The 20,993-nt window shown below is 44.4% G+C and overlaps 1 long non-coding RNA gene across 1 annotated transcript in view; it reads left to right on the top strand.

Annotated features, from left to right (window-relative positions):
- The window catches only part of LOC149464482 (uncharacterized), a 45,823-nt gene extending 34,259 nt beyond the window's left edge, over positions 1–11,564 (top strand). The window contains exon 3 of the long non-coding RNA XR_016312358.1: positions 11,167–11,564. This is a non-coding gene — a long non-coding RNA (uncharacterized LOC149464482). The remainder of the gene's footprint in view (positions 1–11,166) is intronic.
- The last annotated feature ends 9,429 nt before the right edge of the window (positions 11,565–20,993 follow it).

The following is a 20,993-nucleotide window of genomic DNA, read 5'->3' as shown; positions in this document are numbered from 1 at the left end:
CATAAAAAAAACTGTTTACTGCTGCAGTTATGAGTGAACACAGTGGGTGATCAGTACTGATCAGGATTGATCAGTCCCTTCAGAATAGGAAGGGGCTGGTAAATGTGACATGTTTACCAGACCCTCCCTCCACTCTCCATCCTGAGGGATCCTAATATGTGCTTGCAGCTGCTGGTGCAAAGGAGAGGAGGGAAGCCAGCAGCACTGCACGGCTGAGGGCACACATGGGGGGCCTGGGCAGCAGGAGGAAATGTATTGTGTACAGGGAGGGTGATGGGTGCGGCAGGGGGGATATTACTGAAACTGATCCCATGTATGGCTCTCTACAGCAGCTAAAAGCCAGTAGGGAGGGAGAGGAGAAGAAGCCAGCGATCAGCTGCTGCAGAGTCAGCCATACAAGGGATCTGTTCCAGTAATTGCTCCCCCCCACCCCCTCGTCGTGACAATCACCCTCCCTACCCACATCTGATTCAACCAGCTGCCTTGGCCCTCCTGATGGCCTGGGCCCATTACAAGAGGACTGGTGGTACCCCGTTATCCATGGCCCTCTCCGTACGGACTTTAACATTGAAAACTGAAGAAAGTGTCAATGGATTATAAGGGTGCTCATCAGTGCCATTGCAGTCTATTGACAACTACAAGCCGTCTGCAGTGGTGGCAGTTGAGACTTGTAGTTTATTCATCCACATATTGCACAGCCACACCGATTTTGAATGTGATAGCAGCTGCAGGGGAGAGGATCCCCTTTCTGCCATCACATTTACTTGCATTGCCCTGCATGGCTTACTAAAAGGCAGATCATTAAAGTGTAAATCCAGCCAAAAAGGTTGTTTTTTCTGTTTTGAATGGCATTGGGAAAGATTAGAACCCCCTGTCAGGTTTTTACTGCTATCCTGGGTTCTGTAATATTTCTCTCACTTTCTCTCCCGCTGATAGCGGTTTTACCAGACAGGAAGTGAAGGAAAATCTGCAATGGGGACACAGACAATAAAAATCTGTCTTCTCTTCTAAAGAAAAGCATTTATATCAATCTGAGTTGCTTTTGAAAACTTCTCATTTCCTATCCGGTAAAGCTTTGTCAGGGAAAAAAAAACAGAAACAAAGTAGAAAATGAAATCAACAATGATAAAATTTGTAATTATTATACTTATATCTGCTGTGTACAAAGCAGATCCTTCCAAAGAGTAGCAATATTAACAATAGTTTACTGTTGTTGGTAGCTTTCTCTTGCTGTCACATTGCATTTTATACTTCTTTATTGAATTTATTTGTAATTCTTAGGCTTGTCTTGCTTACTTTTTCTCTCCCTCCAGTGCAGCATTGCGGAATACTATCTGCACCTTGTCTGTAGGTATACAATAGAGAGATGTCTGTCAGGGGTTAAGCCTGCGTCCCCTCCACTTGGCTGGGATGCTACAATTGGCATCGCTGTCCTGTCCCATAAGTTATGTGCATTCCTCTGAAGCACTCAGTTTAATAGGTTGAGACGTGTTCTGCATCCCTTTCCCATGATTAGTGCAGAGAGAATTGCCCCGGCTTAATAGCAAAGGAAGGGAGGAGGAGGTGGAGGGTGATGCCAATGGGAGGGATCTTCTTTTGATGATAGGATTGTTCCTTACATCCATTGAGGCTAAACTGCAGGTTTTATTTCTATTATCACTGACAGATGAGGACAGTGTGGCACAAGTCTGCACCATTAGAGAACAGACCAGCAACAGGCGTCTGACAGTTGACCTGTCAGAGACAAACATTTTGCATTTAAATGGACTTAGGAGTCCAGTCTGCAAAAAGTTTTTATTTTTACTCAGCCATTCATCTTACTGCTGCAGTGTTACAGTGAATAAAATAATAATAAAAAAATACATCTCTGCAATTCATGCTGGAAATACAAAAAAAAATACCTTTTTATCTGTGTAGGGAAAGGGTTCTTGGGGGATGTAGTTCTGGGGAGAAATATGTAGGCTGCAATTGATGATCTGCTTCAATAAAATTCTGGTTGCTTAAAGGATAAGTTTTTACCTTTTAGACAAAAATAATAAATTTTGCAGGTTAAAAAATGTGCATTGATTATTTTTGTCTACAGGTGCCTGGAAAGCGTTGCACCAGTGATCAGTAGATCGCTGATGCCATGCAGATCTCCTGCAGACCTGTCAGAATCTCTGCTTGCTGTACAGGATGTACAAGTAAGCAGGTATTTTGACAGGAAGCTTCAATTTACTACCACGGCGCTCCACAGCACTTTGGTAGTTCATTGAAAACTACAAGCCTTAGCGGCTGTTGGGACTTCCAGTTCATTCATTCACAGAAGGCCATGAATGAGTGACGCGGCCATGTTAAAATTTGACAGTATAGGGAGACTTTTCCCCGTAATAATAAATGATATAAAGTGCAGCGCTAAACCTACAATCCCATATATAGTAATAAATATATGAAAGTGCTAAAAAATCTGTGCAAAATATATATCTGTGCAATATACAATCCAATATTAAACTCAAAATATTCAATATATATTATAAATATATACTAAAAAGTGTAAATAAATAATAAAGTGCAGTGTCTATGAGAACTATGGGTGGAACATGTAACATGTTCCCAAAGGTGAACTTATCCTTTAAATTTGCAGGGATTTCCCCTCACTTCTTGTTTTGGCTATGGGACAGGAAGTGAAGGGAAATCTCTGTAATGGGACAGCTTGCGGCTTCACAGCCAGGTGCCCACTGCGCATGCGGGAGTAGTGCTGTGCTCCCTGAATGGTCTCGTCGTCTTCTGGGACCTGTCACCGGTCCCACAAGACTACAGGGAAGGGGGGGGGGGGAGGACAACTTCCGATCGCCTTGGCGATCGAAGCGTAAGTGGGAGCGGGTAACTGTCAATTTTGGGTACCCCCAAAGGTGCCAATCCTTAATGGGGAGTGGGGGACCAATCTTTAAAGCGGAACTTCCCCTTTTGGCTGGAACTCCACTTTAAGGAGGTAAGGGAAACTTGGAGATAGTGTGAGTTGGGGATATTCTGGAGACGTAATGATTCAAATACAGGTAGTCGAGCAAAAATACCTGACAGTCTGCGAATAGAATGTAGGAAAGATAAGGTCTGCTGTTTTTGGAACCACTGAGAGGCGTTGAGTGTCTGTCCCTCTGCATGAGCCATGGATGTAAGCGATGGGTCAGATTGTGCTACTGGAGAAGTCTATTTTATTCCACGTTTCAAAAGTAAAGGGTTTGAAAGGCTGGCGGGAAGGCAGAATTACTTAGAAAAGGCATCATGGGGCCCATATAACGTGATAGCCATAAGTTGGAAATTGTGTGGTTCCAAAAGGTCATGTATGTTTCTGGGAGACAGCCAAGGTAAGGCACAGAGGTCTATGGGAGTCATGTGGGTTTCCAGTTGAACCCATACGTTTGTGAAATTAATCCAGAATCCTGGTATAAAAAAAAAAAATATTGATTTGTGGTAAAGTGAGGCATCTGGGACCCCCAAGCCCCACCCTGTAACTTCGGAAGTGTCAGTACTCTATGATGAAGTCTGGGACAGGAATCACTCCAAATGAACTTGGAGAATAATCGGTGGAGTTTTTGAAAATCAGATGTAGGGATTGTGCGAGGAATTGTCTGGAATAAGTAGAGGAAGTGTGGATTAAAGGATAAGTTCATCTTTGGGAACCCCTTTTTAGGGTGGAACATGTAACATGTTCCTATAGCCGCAGCCACCGCTCGCCAACCCCCCCCCCTCCGTCTGACAGATCGTACAGGGAGGAGTCTCCCCGTACTGTCAAATTTGAAAACAGCGTGGCCGTGCTCCACTCACACGGCTGCGTCACCCATTCACGGACTTCCATGAATGAATGAACTGCAAGTCCCGGCAGCCTTAGTGGCTGTGGGTTTGTAGTTTTCAATGAACTATAATGGTGCTGTGGAGTTCTGTGGTAGTTCATTATAGCTTCCTGTCAGAATATCTGCTTGCCTGTACATCCTGTACGGCAAGCAGACATTCTGACAGGTCTGCAGGAGACCTACATGGCATCAGCAATCTTCTGATCACTGGTGCAATGCTTTCCAGGATCCTGCAGACAAAAATAATAAATGCACATTTTTTTACATGCACAAAAATGTACATTTATTATTTTTGTCTAAAAAGGTAAACTTATCCTTTAAGGAATTCCTTGGGGACCTCCACATCACCAGAGCTAGTGTCCCTATTGGAAGATTTCCCCTCTACTATTTTTCTGGAGACAAAATGTAGGATTTTCTTTTACTTTCAGTAATAATGGACAAATAGAGAGGGTGAATCTCCCTAATGGGGGCACAGACAGCAATAAAAACTGACAAGTGTTCTAATCCCTCTCCACTCTGTCCAAAACTAAAATAAAACGTTTTGCCTTTAGTTATACTTTAAGCCTAGCCATTGAGATTTCTCTAGTTCGGACCCCCCCCCCCCCATCCAAGCTAAACAATATGAGTGTACAAAGCTGTCCTGATGGCTATTGCCTTACCACAGCTGTCAGATAACTGAAACCGTGACTGCATCTGATTGGCTGCAGGCACTGTTCGGATGAGAATCTTTTGCTTGGCTCCTTCAGTGTTCAGATTGAATTTCGTCCAATTCAGAAACGGCTTAAAATGGAGCCATGCATGGCCTGCATAAGGTTTGCAGCAAATTTTGGCTCTCTTCCGCCTCCTTCTAAAAGTCCAACATTTTATTTGAAGGTGACTCCTCAGGGGATGTGATTGATCCTTAACAGCTTCATACACTATTCCTCCCACTGACACCAACATTGGGGCATAATTTCTTACTATTATAAAATAGAACACTGTTTCTCCCAATGATGGGACACTATCCTTCTTATTAAACCAATGATGGGGCACTATCCCTCCCACGGACTCCAATGATGGGACACTATCCTTCTTATTAAACCAATGATGGGGCACTATTCCTCTCAATGACACCAGTGATGGGGCACAATTCCTCCCACTGATACCAATGATGGGGCACTATTCTTCCCACTGATACCAATAATGGGGTACTATTCCTCCCACTGATACCAATGATGGGGCACTATCCCTCCCACTAATACCAATGATGGGGCACTATCCCTCCCACGGACTCCAATGATGGGACACTATCCCTCCCACTGACTCCAGTAATGGGGCACTATTTCTCTCACTGACACCAATGATGGGGTACTATTGCTCCCACTGACACCAATGATGGGGTACTATTCCTCCCACTGACACCAATGATGGGGTACTATTCCTCCCACTGACACCAATGATAGGTCGCTATTCCTTCTCGCTGACACCAATGATGGGGTGCTATTCCTTCTTGCTGACACCAATGATGGAGTACCATTCCTCCCACTGACACCAATGATAGGTCACTATTCCTCCTACTGACACCAATAATGGGGTACTATTCCGCCTCGCTGAAACCAATGACGGAGTACTACTTCTCTCACTGAAACCAATGATGGGGTGCTAATCCTCCCACTGACACCAATGATGGGGTGCTAATCCTCCCACTGACACCAATGATGGGGTGCTATTCCTCCCACTGACACCAATGATGGGGCACTATTCCTCCCACTGACACCAATGATGGGGTGCTATTCCTCCCACTGACACCAATGATGGGGTGCTATTCCTCCCACTGACACCAATGATAGGTCATTATTTATCCCACTGACACCAATGATGGGGTACTATTCCTCCCGCTGACACCTATGATGGGGTACCGTTCCTCCCACTGACACCTATGATGGGGTACCGTTCCTCCCACTGACATCAACGATGGGGCACCATTCCTCCCACTGACACCAATGATGGGACACTGTTCCTGCCACTGACACCATTGATGGTACACTATTTCTTCCAGTAATACCAGTGATGGGACAATATTCTTCCTCCCTCCAATGCTAGGGTATTTTACCACGGTCTGGCCCCCCTAAAGTCTGAGACAGTAAACTGACCCTTTGTTTAGAAGGTTTGGACCCCTGCTGAAAAATAGTTGGCATACAGATGACTTCAGGAAACATTGATGCTGATGCACACTTTCCTATAATGGAGAATAAACCTTTTGTTTGTCGGGCTCCTTGGGATGTGAAGCTACACGATATCCTTTTGTTTTATCAAGGTGACATTTTACTTCAGCAATATTGACAAAATAGCATAGTTTGTACGTGGTTACTCATATTTCCGACTAGTGGAAGTGATCGTATTGGTTGGCTTTTGTAAAAGAGCTGCTTGTAACTGTGATGGATGTATATGATATGGATCCCATATATTGACACAACTTAAGACATATTGATTTTTTAATTGCTGACTAGGTGAATGCAAACTATTATCCCGTTATCTGTGTTTCCTGATCAAGAGTGGCTGCATGCCCTTGAATACAGCTAAATGAGACCCTCCATGCTTTCTTCCATGTTCTGCAGGATTAAAGTATCTGAAATATTAGTGTTGAATATAACTGGAGATACGATGACCTCTGTGATCATTAGTAGTTGTGTTAGGTAATACTGACCGTAAGTGAGTGTAAGTGTGGCCGGAGGAGATGGCCGGGGACGCTGCAGGGGACACATCGTGGGAGCGAAGGACAAGGTAAGTGCTACAAGGACCCCCTGAGCAACGCCGCATGGTAAGCCCGAGTGTAGCTCGGGGTTACCGCTCTTGGTATTGAAATTTTGCCCCGAGCTACACTCGGGAAAACCACTAAGTAGGTTAAGGATAAGTTCACCTTTTCAACAAAAATAATAAATGCACATTTTTTGCAGGTAAAAAAATGTGCATTTATTATTTTTGTCCGCAGGAGCCTGGAAACCATTGCACAAGTGATCAGCAGATCGCTGGTACCATGCAGGGCTCCTGCAGATCTGTCAGAATATCACACTCCACTAACCATAAATAAAACCACTTAAATCATCTATCAACTGATCTATTAAATAAGTGTCCATGCAAAATCTGTGGTTGTTTCCATCCACTGTTATGTAGAAATAAAAAGCTTCTTAATACACCTCATGTGATATATGCAAGCCAATATATCATGCGGGGTGTATTAAGAAGCATTCCATTTCTACATAATAGTGGATGGAAACAACCACAGATTTGGCATGGACACTTATTTAATAGATCAGTTGATTGATGATTTAAGTTTCATTTATTGTTAGTGGAGCGCGGCACTAGATATTCTGACAGATCTGCAGGAGGCTGCCATTTGTAAACGCGATCTGCTGATTGCTGGTGCAATGGTTTCCAGGCTCCTGCAGACAAAAATAATAGATGCACATTTTTTTACCTGCACTTGTTTAACCACTTCCCCACAACCCTATAGCAGATACACTGCTACAGGGTGGCAGGGGTGCGCTAAATCACATGTGTATATATACGTGATTTTGCATTTCCGGGTAGGGGGCATGCGCGAGCCGCGCCGCTATTCATCACCGGGTCCCGTGATTACCGAGCATCTCCGACGGGAAAGAGGACTGTTTTGTTTACTAACAGTCCTCCTCCCTGTCGGCTCGGGCACACTACTCTGGATGGCTGTGCACAGCACAGCCATCCAGAGCAGTGTGCTTACAGTGAAGCACACTGGCACCGCCCCCTAGTAAAACACTCCCTGCACACAGTTAACCCTTTGATCTCCCCTCATGTTAACCCCTTTCTGCCTAGTGCCATTAATACAGTGTCAGTCTTTTTTTTTTTTTTTTTTTTTTTTTAGCACTGATCACTGTGTTGGTGCCACTGGGGATGTCAGTGACACCAAGTCTGTTCCCCCCAATGCCAGAATGTCCGTCTCAGTCCCGCTATAAGTCTCTGATCACCACCATTATTAGTTTAAAAAAAAAAAATTCCAGCATCTATACTGCCATTTCTAAACACAACTGTCACATAAACCAATAAATTTACACGTATTGGGATTTTTTGTTTAGCAAAGACATGTAGCAGAATACATTTTGGCCTAAATTTATGACGTTTTTTATGGATTTTTAATTTTTTTTTACTGTACATGTTTAATAGCAAAAAGTCTCAAAATTGGTGTTTTTTTTTTTTCTTAATATGTATATTTTTGACACATTTTTTGGACACCATATTCATTCACATGGGGGGAGGGGGGGCAGGATCTGGGGGCCTCCTTGTTAGAGGGAGTGTCCAGATTCTGTTAAGTCCCCTTTCCGCAGACCGCCCAGGGTTTTTGTACTGGACATGTTTAATAGCAAAAAGTCGAAAATATCGTTTTTTTTTTCTCAAAATTGTTGGTCTTTTTTTTTCTATAGCGCAAAAAAAATAAAAAACGCACAGGCGATCAAATACCACCGAAAGAACGCTCAATTTGTGGGAAAAAAGGACATAAATTTAATTTAGGTGCAGTGTTGCATGACCGCGCAATTGTCAGTTAAAGTAACGCAGCGCCATACTGCAAAAAATGGCCTGGTCAGGAAGGGGGGTAAATCCTCAGGAGGGCAAGTGGTTAATCGATCATTGGATAGATGATTTAAGTTGTTTTATTTATTGTTAGTGGGGCGTGGCACTAGATTGCTGTTTTATCATAATTAACACATTTGTATGGGTATGCTGTGAGCGATTCACTATTTTTATACAGAACATATATTGTTCATGTTATTATTTTGCATTTGCACTTAGAATAGCAGCTCACAAGATTTTTCTATATATTGTCAGAATATCTGCTTGTCGTACGGGATGTACGAGCAAACAGATATACTGGCAGGAAGAATCAATGAACTTCCACGGCGCTCCACAGCGCCATGGTAGTTCATTGAGGACTAAAAGCTGACAGCTGCTAAGGCTGTCGGGACTTGTAGTCGCTCATTCACAGAACAGCCAGGTTTTTAAAAAATGTAACAACTAGTGAGGGGGGAGAAGATCCCCCGCTAGCTGTCAAAGCGGGGAGCGGTCAGATCGTAACATGTTACACCTTGAATATAGATGTAACATGTGAAAGGTGAACTTATCCTTTAATGACGCCGCTCTGAAGCTAGAAACGAGGAAGAAAAATCACTCAGCTGGCAAGAGGAAATGAAGGGAGAAGTGTCCTGAAGATATTCCAGTATTGGTGAACATACAGACACCGCTCAAGACCGGCCCCAGGAGTCAGACCAATGAAATATATAGAGTGGCCTCAGCACCGCTCTAGCCAAACGCCCTAACACGTTTTGTCCCATTGGGTGGGGCAAAACGCATCAGAGGGTGTGGCTAGAGCAGTGCGGAGGCCACTCTACATACTTCATAGGTCTGACTCCTGGGGCCGGTCTTGAGTGGCGTTTGTATGTTCACCTATACTTGAGACACTGATCACGTATGGCTGCCGTATTATATAACTGGCCCCGCCTTCTGTGGTGTGCGTGAGACCTAAAAAATGGACCTGGTTTATGATCATTGAAGAAACAGTCATAGAAACCTATTGTGTCCAAAAAGCTTTCATCCTGTAAAAGTATACTCCAGTTGATATAAAAAGTGTACACACCCCTGTTAAAATGTCAGGTTTCTGTGATGTAAAAAAATTAGACAAAGATAACTAATTTCCACCATTAATGTGACCTATAAACTGTACAATTCAATTGAAAAACAAACATGTGCACACCCTCTTATAACTGGGGATGTATCTGTGTTCAGAGTTAAGCAATCACATTCCAAATCATGTTAAATAGGAGCCAGTACACACCTGCCATCATTTAAAGTGCCTCTTATTACCCCAAATAAAGTTCAACTTTTCTAGTAAGTCTTTCCTGACATTTTAGTCACATCCTACAGCAAAAGCCATGGTCCGCAGAGACCTTCCAAAGCTTCAGAGGGAACTCATTGTTAAAAGGTATCAGTCAGGAGAAGGATACAAAAGAATTTCTAAGGCATTAGATATACCATGGAACACAGTGAAGGCAATCATCATCAAGTGGAGAAAATATGGTGCAACAGTGACATTACCAAGAACTGGACGTCCCTCCAAAATTGATGAAAAGACGAGAAGAAAACTGGTCTGGGAGGCTTCCAAGAGACCTACAGCAACATTAAAGGAGCTGCAGGAATATCTGGCAAGTTCTGGCTGTCTAGTCCATGTGACATCAGTCTCCCGGATTCTTCATATGTCTGGGCTATGGGGTAGAGTGGCAAGATGGAAGCCTTTTCTTACGAAGAAAAACATCCAAGCCCGGCTAAATTTTATAAAAACACATCTGAAGTCTCCTAAAAGCATGTTGGAAAATGTGTTCTGGTCTGATAAAACCTAGTTTGAACTTTTTGGCCATAATTCCAAAAGATATGTTTGGCACAAAAACAACACTGCACATCACCAAAAGAACACCATACCCACAGTGAAGCATGGTGGTGGCAGCATCATGCTATGGGGCTGTTTTTCTTCAGCTGGAACTGGGGCCTTAGTCAAGGTAGAGGGAATTATGAACAGATCCAAATACTAGTCAATATTGACACAAAACCTTCAGGCTTCTGCTAGAAAGCTAAACATGAGGAGGAACTTCATCTTTCAACATGACAACTACCCAAAGCATACATCCAAATCAAAGGAATGGATTCACCAGAAGAAGATGAAAGTTTTGGAATGGCCCAGCCAGAGCTCAGACCTGAATCCGATCGAAAATCTGTGGGGTGATCTGAAGAGGGCTGTGCACAGGAGATACCCTCACAATCTGACAGATTTGAAGTGTTTTTGCAAGGAAAAGTGAGCAAATATTGGCAAGTCAAGATGTGCCATGCTGATAGACTCATACCCAAAAAGACTGGGTGCTGGAATCAAATCACAAGGTGCTTCAACAAAGTATTAGTTTAAGGGTGTGCACACTTATGCAACTATATTATTTTAGTTTTTTATTTTTACTTCCCTCAAACCTAAAAGATTTCAGTATGTTGTCCAACTGAGTTGTACAGTTTATAGGTTACATTACATCTTTTTTACATCACAGAAACCTGACATTTTAACAGGGGTGTGTAGACTTTTTATATCCACTGTATGCAATGTTAGACTCTTCCACTGTTTCATGGTGCCAAGGCTGATTTTAATAGTAGACAGAACAAACATTTGCCTATAGGTAACCTAAAAAAAGATGTGTCGTTGCTCTGTATAGATATAAATCATCCCCTCCCTTTCCTGCAGTGAAATTGTATGCCAAGATAAGTTACACATGTGCATTCATTAAATCAACAGTACCCACCCAATAGGAGTAACAAGAAGATGCCTGACCCAGAAGAAGAGGAGAACATGGTAGCAATTAAGCGGAGGAGGGCAGCATTACTGATCAAGAGCGGACCCCATGGTCTGTGTGCTGTAATGTCCATCACGACAACCTACCAAACAACTTGAAGCCAAATTCCAAACCAAAAACCAAACACGATTTAAAACATTCCTGTCCCCTGAACTAATACACAAGATGGACCAATTGCCAACTTAACCTGTGCTTCTCTGAGCAGGCAAAAGAAAACCCAGCTTATCCAAATACAAATATTATATAAAAGGACATTTTGTCAGCCTTTTCCTGGAATTAATGTTTTATTCTTTGTGGTTTACAGTAAACCTTCAGTAAAGATTGATTGAAATGGAACAATTCCTGCAGTGGAAAGGCTAAGTAATTATGAAAGTGAAAGCAAAATGCCATTGGCCTTAACCGTAAAAGGATAAGTTCACCCTTTAGACAAAAATAATAAATGCACATTTTTTTGCAAGTAAAAAAATGTGCATTTATTATGTTTTGTCTACAGGAGCCTGGAAAGCATTGCACCATTGATCAGTAGATTGCTGATGCCATGCAGGTCTCCTGCAGACCTGTCAGAATATCTGCTTGCCATACAGGGATGTGCGAGCAAGCAGATATTCTGATAGCTAAGGCTGTTGGGACTTGCAGTTCATTCATTCACGGAAGTCCGTGAATGTAGGATGCGGCCGTGTGGGCGGAGCCCCGCATGGCCGTGCTGTTTTCAAATTTGACAGATAGTAAGGGGAGACTTCTCCCTGTACTATCTGATTGGGGCGGGTGGTGGTTGTGGATATGGGAACATGTTACATGTCCCACCCTAAAAATGGGTGGAACATGTAACATGTTCCCAAAAGTAAACTTATCCTTTAAAGCAGAGCTTCAGTCTCTGGAGAAAAAAAGTAAAAAAATCAACAGCTACAAAAACTGTAGCTTCTGTCTTTTAAAAAACAGCCACTTACCTGTCCTTCAATCCAGTGTTGTGTTCACCAGCCGCCCTCTGTCCCCGGCACCGCCATCTTAGGTGTGAAGCTGCAAGCTGTCACAGCGGGATGCCCACTGTGCATGCGTGAGTAGCGCTGCGCATTGTGAATGGTCCCGCAGTCTTATGGGAGCTTTTGTGAGTTCCAGAAGACGGGGGAGGGGGGATTCTGCTTCCGATCACCTAGGCGGTCAGAGCAGAAGTGGGAGCGGGTACCTGTCAGAATCTGGTACCTGCTCCCCAAAGGTGCCAATTCGTAACGAGGAGCAGAACTTCCCCTTTTGGTGGAGCTCTGTTTTTAAAGGGAACCTGTTGTAAAGAAAAAAAAAATATTACGCTGTGAAGATGTTATACTTACCTGTCCTGCTACCATCTTTAAGAGCTATGGTGCCCAGAGAACCTTCATTGAACCTACTTCCAGGAATGAAGGGTTCCTAGACCCCAGCCAAGCACTGGATTACCTTTCACGGCCCTTAGCTCTCTGCAGGACATAATATTGACACAGGGGTCTGTAAATGGCAAACCTGCAGGTTCTCCTTAAAGCCTTACCTTGCTCTGGCTTATACTTGACTTTATTTTGCTCTCATGCTCCTCCTAGGAGGGAAGAAACGAGGACCTGTGTAAGATCCAAGTCGGGACTGTGCCAGTACCTGAGTAGCCAATTGTCAAGCACCAATTCTAACACTTTCCTCACCCCCGTGTCCTGAGCAGCCAATTGCCAAGCACCATTATTAATACTCTCCTCAGCCTTATAGGACTGTGCTGGTGCTTGAGTAGCCAATTGCCAAGCACACTCTCCTCGCCCTTATAGGACTGTGCCGGTGCCTGATTAGCTGATTGTCGAGCACCATTTCGAACACTCTCCTCACCCCCGTAGGACTGTGCCAGTGCCTGAGCGACCCATTGCCGAGCACCATTTCTAACACTCTCCTCACCCTTATAGGACTGTGCCGGTGCCTGAGTAGCCAATTGCCAAGCACACTCTCCTCACCCTTATAGGACTGTGCCGGTGCTTAAGTAGCCTATTGTCAAGCACCAATTCTAACACTTTCCTCACCCCAGGTGCCTGAGTAGCAAATTTCCCAGCACCACTTTTAGCACTCCTCACCCCCATAGGTCTGTGCCGGTGCTTGAGTAGCCAATTGCCAAGTACACTCTCCTCATCCTTATAGGACTGTGCCGGTGCTTGAGTAGCCAGTTGCCAAGCACCATTTTAACACTCTCCTCTTCCCCATAGGACTGCCGGTGCATGAGCAACCAATTGCCAAGCACACTCTCCACACCCCCGTAGGACTGTGCCGGTGCCTGGACAACCAATTGCCAAGCACAAAGCACACTCTCCTCACACCCGTAGGACTGTGCCTGGACAACCAATTGCCAAGCACACTCTCCTCACCCCCGTAGGACTGTGCCGGTGCCTGGACAACCAATTGCCAAGCACACTCTCCTCACCCCCGTAGACCTGTGCCGGTGCCTGGACAACCAATTGCCAAGCACACTCTCCTCACCCCCGTAGACCTGTGCCGGTGCCTGGACAACCAATTGCCAAGCACACTCTCCTCGCCCTTATAGGACTGTGCCGGTGCCTGGACAACCAATTGCCAAGCACACTCTCCACACCCCCGTAGGACTGTGCCGATGCCTGGACAACCAATTGCCAAGCACAAAGCACACTCTCCTCACCCCCGTAGGAATGTGCCGGTGCCTGGACAACCAATTGCCAAGCACACTCTCCTCACCCCCGTAGGACTGTGCCGGTGCCTGGACAACCAATTGCCAAGCACACTCTCCTCACCCCCGTAGACCTGTGCCGGTGCCTGGACAACCAATTGCCAAGCACACTCTCCTCGCCCTTATAGGACTGTGCCGGTGCCTGGACAACCAATTGCCAAGCACACTCTCCACACCCCCGTAGGACTGTGCCGGTGCCTGGACAACCAATTGCCAAGCACACTCTCCTCACCCCCGTAGGACTGTGCCGGTGCCTGGACAACCAATTGCCAAGCACACTCTCCTCACCCCCGTAGGACTGTGCCGGTGCCTGGACAACCAATTGCCAAGCACAAAGCACACTCTCCTCACCCCGTAGACCTGTGCCGGTGCCTGGACAACCAATTGCCAAGCACACTCTCCTCGCCCCCGTAGGACTGTGCCGCTGCCTGGACAACCAATTGCCAAGCACACTCTCCTCACCCCCGTAGGACTGTGCCGGTGCCTGGACAACCAATTGCCAAGCACACTCTCCTCACCCCGTAGACCTGTGCCGGTGCCTGGACAACCAATTGCCAAGCACCAGTGTTGTTTTATGAGAAGTAGGAAAGTCTTTGCTCCCAGCTGTGTAACTCCTGGATCTTACCCTTACCATGAACCCTAATATGAATCACTTTCCAGCTTTTAATTTGTCCTTTTCCCTGGTGCCCTACTCTCTGATTGCACTTTTGTCTTTTTGTTGTCCTCTTTCATTTGTTTCCTTCATCCAGTTCCTGTTCTATCCACCCCGTGTCCTAATAGTGGGATCTGATAATTGTATAGGCACAGTATTGCCCAGTCCATCTCCTCCACCAATGACAATGTAGCTTTGTGTTCCTTATTACTCTTCTGCTGTGTGTTTAAGGTTGCCGGTTGTTACACGTGGGTTTGATATTCCAAGAACAGATGGTTTCTCCTGGATAAGACGTTTATGACAGTTTCCTATCAGTGAGCATGTAGTCGAACTGCACGTATTCCTCTACTGTACACAGTATCTCTATTTATAGAGCAGAGTTTGCTCGGGCTATATTGCATATGCATTGCTTGAGTCTGCATACAACTGATGTTCATGTGACGTTGATTTTATTCCAGGGTGTATGTACTGGGAAGGTGGGGGTGCAGAGAAGTAGCTGCTTACGGGCCCATAACTACTTTCTTCTCAGGACATCGATGATTGAGCTATATAATAATTCTAAGAATTGGATACATGCAGCTCTGGATTCGGAAACGGTCTGCGTTGAGTTTTTATGTTCTTCCTGTGTTTGCATGAACACCCTACTTTCCTCATGTCATTTAAAAAAAATACTGGCTATGTTCAAAATAGTATAATCAATTAATAATATCAAAAAATATTATATTATTACCTCTCCCTAACTAGGGAGCCAAAAAATGGTTGATGTGGTCATCACTGACTCACCTTATTGAACATGGTGGGGTCCTCAAAAACCAAAGTACAGCGAAAAAGATTATATAAACAGTGCAGCGCTAAAATTATGATTGACAGTAAATATTCAAATAAACGATATCACAAAAATCAAAGTTCAATGTAAACAGTCTGTGTAATTATAAAGTGCCAGGTGACTGGTAAATTCAGTGGTGGTGCTCCGTGAGAAATGGCAGAATTACGCACTCACCAGAAGTATAATGATTATACGTGTTACATATTAAATCCAGAGGTTTCCTCATCAGATATACAGTTGCAAGAAAAAGTATGTGAACCCCTTGGGATTACGTGGAGTTTTGCATGAATTGGGTATAAAATGTGCTCTGAACGTCATCTAAGTCACAACAATAGAAGAACACAGTCTGCTGAACATAATACTACACAAACATTAGATGTTGCCATGGTTTAATTGCACATAACATGTAAACAGTCACAGTGCAGGGAGGAAAAAGTATGTGAGGCCCTAGCTTAATGACTTCTCCCAGAGCTAATTGGAGCCAGGAGTGAGCCAACCTTGACTCCAATCAGTGTGATGATATTGGATGTGTTGCTGACAGCTGTCCTGCCCTTAAAAAACACACACCTGTTTTGGGTTTACTGGTTTCAAGAAGCACTGTCTGATGTGAACCATGCCTCGCAGAAAAGAGCTCTCAGAAGACCTACGATCAAGAATTGTTGACTTGCATGAAGCTGGAAAAGGTTACAAAAGTATCTCCAAAAGCCTTGATGTTCATGTGTCCATGGTAAGACAGACTGTCTACAAATGGAGAAAGTTTAGCACTGTTGCTGCTCTCCCTAGGTGCGGTCGTCCTGTAAAAATGACTGCAAGAGCACAGCGCAGAATGCTGCATGAGGTAAAGAAGAATCCCAGAGTGTCAGCTAAAGACCTACAGAAATCTCTGGCACATGCTGACATTTTTGTTGACACATCTACAATAAGGAAAACATTAAACAAGAATGTAGTACATGGGAGGACACCACGGAGGAAGCCATTGCTGTCCAAAAAGAATATTGCGGCACGTTTGAAGTTTGCAAAAGAGCACCTGGATGTTCCACAGCACTACTGGCAAAATATACTGTGGACAGATGAAACCAAGATTGAGTTGTTTGGGAAGAACACACAACACTATGTGTGGAGAAAAAAAGGCACAGCACACCAACATCAAAACCTCATCCCCACTGTGAAACATGGCGGAGGGAGCATCATGGTTTGGGGCTGCTTTGCTGCCTCAGGGCCTGGACGGATTGTTGTCATTGATGGGAAAATGAGCTCTGTGAATAAATGCTCCTCTCTTTTTATCTGATAAGTTGATGTCACTTCTGGACTTCTTCAGGAACTGGGAAGAAATAGTGTGGGCTAGACTCCTTCTCCAGACAAGGTTTTTTCTGTTTCTGCTTCCTGCCATGAGGCTGTTGCAATGCATCTCCGCGAAAAAGATGTTGGGGGATCCAAGAGACCCCCTCAAAAAAGAGGTTTAAAGAGAGAACCAACAGCGGTATGAATAAAACCAACAGCTGTTTTGTTCATACCGCTGTTGGTCCTCTCTTTAAACCTCTTTTTTGAGGGGGTCTCTTGGATCCTCCAACATCTATGTTCAAAATAGTCCCTAGTGCTTGTATGACTGGAGTGGTGATATTAGATCGTAAGCTTTTTTGGGGTACAACAGCCAGTGTAAATGGTTCCTTGCATGTCAGTGACTATAAAAATATGTAATAAATAATGTGATATTGCCCTTCCATCTTTTAAGTAGGCCTAATAAGTAAAATAAGTGGCTACCTTGGTTTATTAACCACTTCCAGTCCGGACACTTTTACCCCCTTCCTGACCAGTGCAATTTTCAGCTTTCAGCGCTATCACACTTTGAATGACAATTGCGCGGTCATGCAACACTGTACCCAAATGAATTTTTTACCATTTTTTTGAGACAGATAAAGCTTTATTTTGGTGGGATTTTTATTTTTTTTGCTATGTAAATGAAAATATCCAAAAATTTTGAAAAAAAGTGGTTTTTTTAAATAAAATTTTGCAAATAAATAATATTTCATTATAAATCTTTGCCAAAATTTATTCCGTTATCTTTTTAGTAAAAAAAAAAAATCCAAATTAGTTTATAACCAAAAATTATAATTTTTAAACTTTTTTTTTTTTACATTTTTATTTTATTTTTTTATATTATTATTTTTTATTTATTTATTTTTTTTACATACTGTCACCCTAGCAGTACAGTGTCACCATGGTGACACTGTACTGCTAGGGGGGTGACAGTATGTAAAAAAATAAAAATAAATAAAAAATAATAAAAATAAAATAAAAATGGTGACACTGTACTACTTGTGGGGGGTGATGAAGATTTTTTTTTTTTTTTACACATTGCTTTTACACCCATATAGGATGTAAAAGCAATCATTTCTCTTTCTCTCTGTGTGCATTCTTGCACTCATTGAGAAGTACTGAGTGAGCTGTGATTGGTCACAGCTTGTCACATGGTACAAGGCTGTTGTGAATAGCCTTGTACCATGTGACCTCTGTGATCATTCACAGATTTCACAAGTAGTAAGCAATGATGTCACAAGTGACATCTTGCTTACTACTTTGCATGTGATCACTGATTGGCCAATCAGTGATCACATGATCGGGACCTCGTACAGAGGTCCCGTCCGACGATCGGTGTTTCACTGTGTCCGGAGGACATAGCAGGCACCGGATCGCGGTGCTGCGCGCTCCCAGGGAGCGCGCACAAGCAGGGTGTGGGGAGGCCGTTTATAAACGGCCACCCGACCCTGCACTGCCACAGTCCGGCCGTTTATATGCAACGGCCGGTCGGGAAGTGGTTAAAAATGACAAATCCTGGGTAACAGGACTGTCTAAGACTTCGTCACATGCCTGGTAAAGGGGTCCTGCGAGACTCCGAAACGTTGCCTTGCTGTAACTATGTGATCGTGTATTAAAACTTTTGGACCCATATTGGTGATCTTCGCTGTGCTGGTGACATTCTCCCTTTAAGACATTAATATAAGTCACGAGGGGCTTCCTTTCTCTTGCTAACGTTAAAGTGTTACTAAACCCACAACAGTAAAATCAGTCTGTAAAGCAAGCTTGCTATACTCACTGTGGAACCTAAGGGGCTAATCCTGCGCATTATGTAGAAACGCCATTTGATCCTGTCTTCTCTGATCCTCCCCTTCTTCCACAGACCCCAATCCATCTGCTGATAGTACAGAGCCCTAGGAGACACTGTACACATGCTCAGTTTAGTGTGTATTGCTAGAGAGGGTTTTTTGTTTGTTTTTTGAAGGGTGCATATGATTGGCACAGGAGCAATCAGCACTGTCCAGACAGAGGGACAGAAGTCATGCAGCCTCAAAGGACAGTCAGAGGAGAATGAAAACTCCTCCTATAAGACTGACCATTGCTCAGCTGGACACTGATAGAAGTCACAAGACTGCTTTAACTGCTAATGAGAAAAGGTATTTAGCAGTTTATATTTACTAAAATAATTGCATTTCTATCTTCTGTGTACTTCGGAGTACCGGATATAATGAATGCAGGGTCCTGGGAGACCAGATATAGTGAATGCAGGGTCCTGGGAGACCAGATATAGTGAATGCAGGGTCCGGGGAGACCAGATATAGTGAATGCAGGGTCCGGGGAGACCAGATATAGTGAATGCAGGGTCCGGGGAGACCAGATATAGTGAATGCAGGGTCCGGGGAGACCGGATATAGTGAATGCAGGGTCCGGGGAGACCAGATATAGTGAATGCAGGGTCCTGGGAGACCAGATATAGTGAATGCAGGGTCCTGGGAGACCAGATATAGTGAATGCAGGGTCCGGGGAGACCAGATATAGTGAATGCAGGGTCCGGGGAGACCAGATATAGTGAATGCAGGGTCCGGGGAGACCGGATATAGTGAATGCAGGGTCCAGGGAGACCGGATATAGTGAATGCAGGGTCCGGGGAGACCAGATATAGTGAATGCAGGGTCCAGGGAGACCGGATATAGTGAATGCAGGGTCCGGGGAGACCAGATATAGTGAATGCAAGGACCGGGGAGACCAGACATAGTAAATGCAGGGTCCTGGGAGACCAGATATAGTGAATGCAGGGTCCGGAGAGACCGGATATAGTGAATGCAGGGTCCGGGGAGACCAGATATAGTGAATGCAGGGTCCGGGGAGACCAGATATAGTGAATGCAGGGTCCGGGGAGACCAGATATAGTGAATGCAGGGTCCGGGGAGACCAGATATAGTGAATGCAGGGTCCGGGGAGACCAGATATAGTGAATGCAGGGTCCTGGGAGACCTGATATAGTGAATGCAGGGTCCTGGGAGACCGGATATAGTGAATGCAGGGTCCGGGGAGAGCGGATATAGTGAATGCAGGGTCTGGAGAGACCGAATATAATGAATGCAGGGTTCGGGGAGACTGGATATAGTGAATGCAGGGTCCGGGGAGACTGGATATAGTGAATGCAGGGTCCGGGGAGACCAGATATAGTGAATGCAGGGTCTGGGGAGACCGAATATAATGAATGCAGGGTTCGGGGAGACCATATATAGTGAATACAGGTTCCGGGGAGACCGAATATAGTGAATGCAGGGACCGGGGAGACCAGATATAGTGAATACAGGGTCCGGGGAGACCAGATTATGAAAGCATCGCCATCTTTACATGATTGAACAATTGAATAGTTCCCTCTGCATTTTTGCATGTCTATTTTTTTTTTAATTAACTGGTTATTGTTCACAGTATGTACTGTAGATTAAAACCCATGTCTGGCCACAAAAAAAAAAATACCCTAGCAGTGCCCTCCCCCCCCCCCCAAATTTTGGAGGTCCAACATTGGGATCGCTTACTCCCTTTAAGGAGGCAGATGGGCTTTTATTCATGGCCTATGTTTCTTGAGTTTACAACCACTGTATTGGTGCATGTGGAGTTTAGAGGCTCATGGGAAAACCCCTAACGGGGTCCTGCAGTGCTTTTGGGATTGATCTACTCATTTTATTACCTATGGATGTTCAGCTATACCACTGGGACTACGTGCAAGAAACACATCAAGCCTTTGTATTTGGAGATGTAACCTCCAATGTTGGACATGCTGTATTTTCCTTTGTAACTATACAATAGGGCTGCATTTTTGTTTTGCTTTATATACAGCAGGGGTGTCAAACTCTATTTCATCACCGGCTGCATCAGCATGTTGGTTGCCCTCAAAGGGCCGGTAGTACCTGTAAGACTAGGATCCTAGAGCACCCCACCCACTCAGTAGTTTTCATAGTCTGATATGGATAGTGGCAATTTTAGCCAATCAGTAGTTGTTCGGAAGGCTGTCTTTGCCTGCACAGGAAGCAGAGGTGTTCCATCCATCCACATACAAGCAGTCCCATTCATGTCTATTGGGACACAGCGGCTGCACAGACACAGACAGTGTGCATTCGGGACACACACCCGCACCTACTCGGCTGTCCAGTTGGGACCAGCAGCTGTGTCCATGCAGCTGATGCATTGCAACAGACATAAATGGGATTGCCCTCACGTAGATGCATGGGACACCCGTGCAACCCATGCAGGCAAAGAAGGCCCTTCGCATGGATGTACGCTATGT

Source organism: Staurois parvus, unplaced genomic scaffold (assembly GCF_062004578.1).
Source record: "Staurois parvus isolate SC_StPar_1 unplaced genomic scaffold, SC_StPar_1.0 ptg000151l, whole genome shotgun sequence".
Taxonomy (NCBI): domain Eukaryota; kingdom Metazoa; phylum Chordata; class Amphibia; order Anura; family Ranidae; genus Staurois; species Staurois parvus.
Note: the sequence above shows the minus strand (reverse complement) of the source record. Positions and strands in the feature narration are given on the sequence as shown.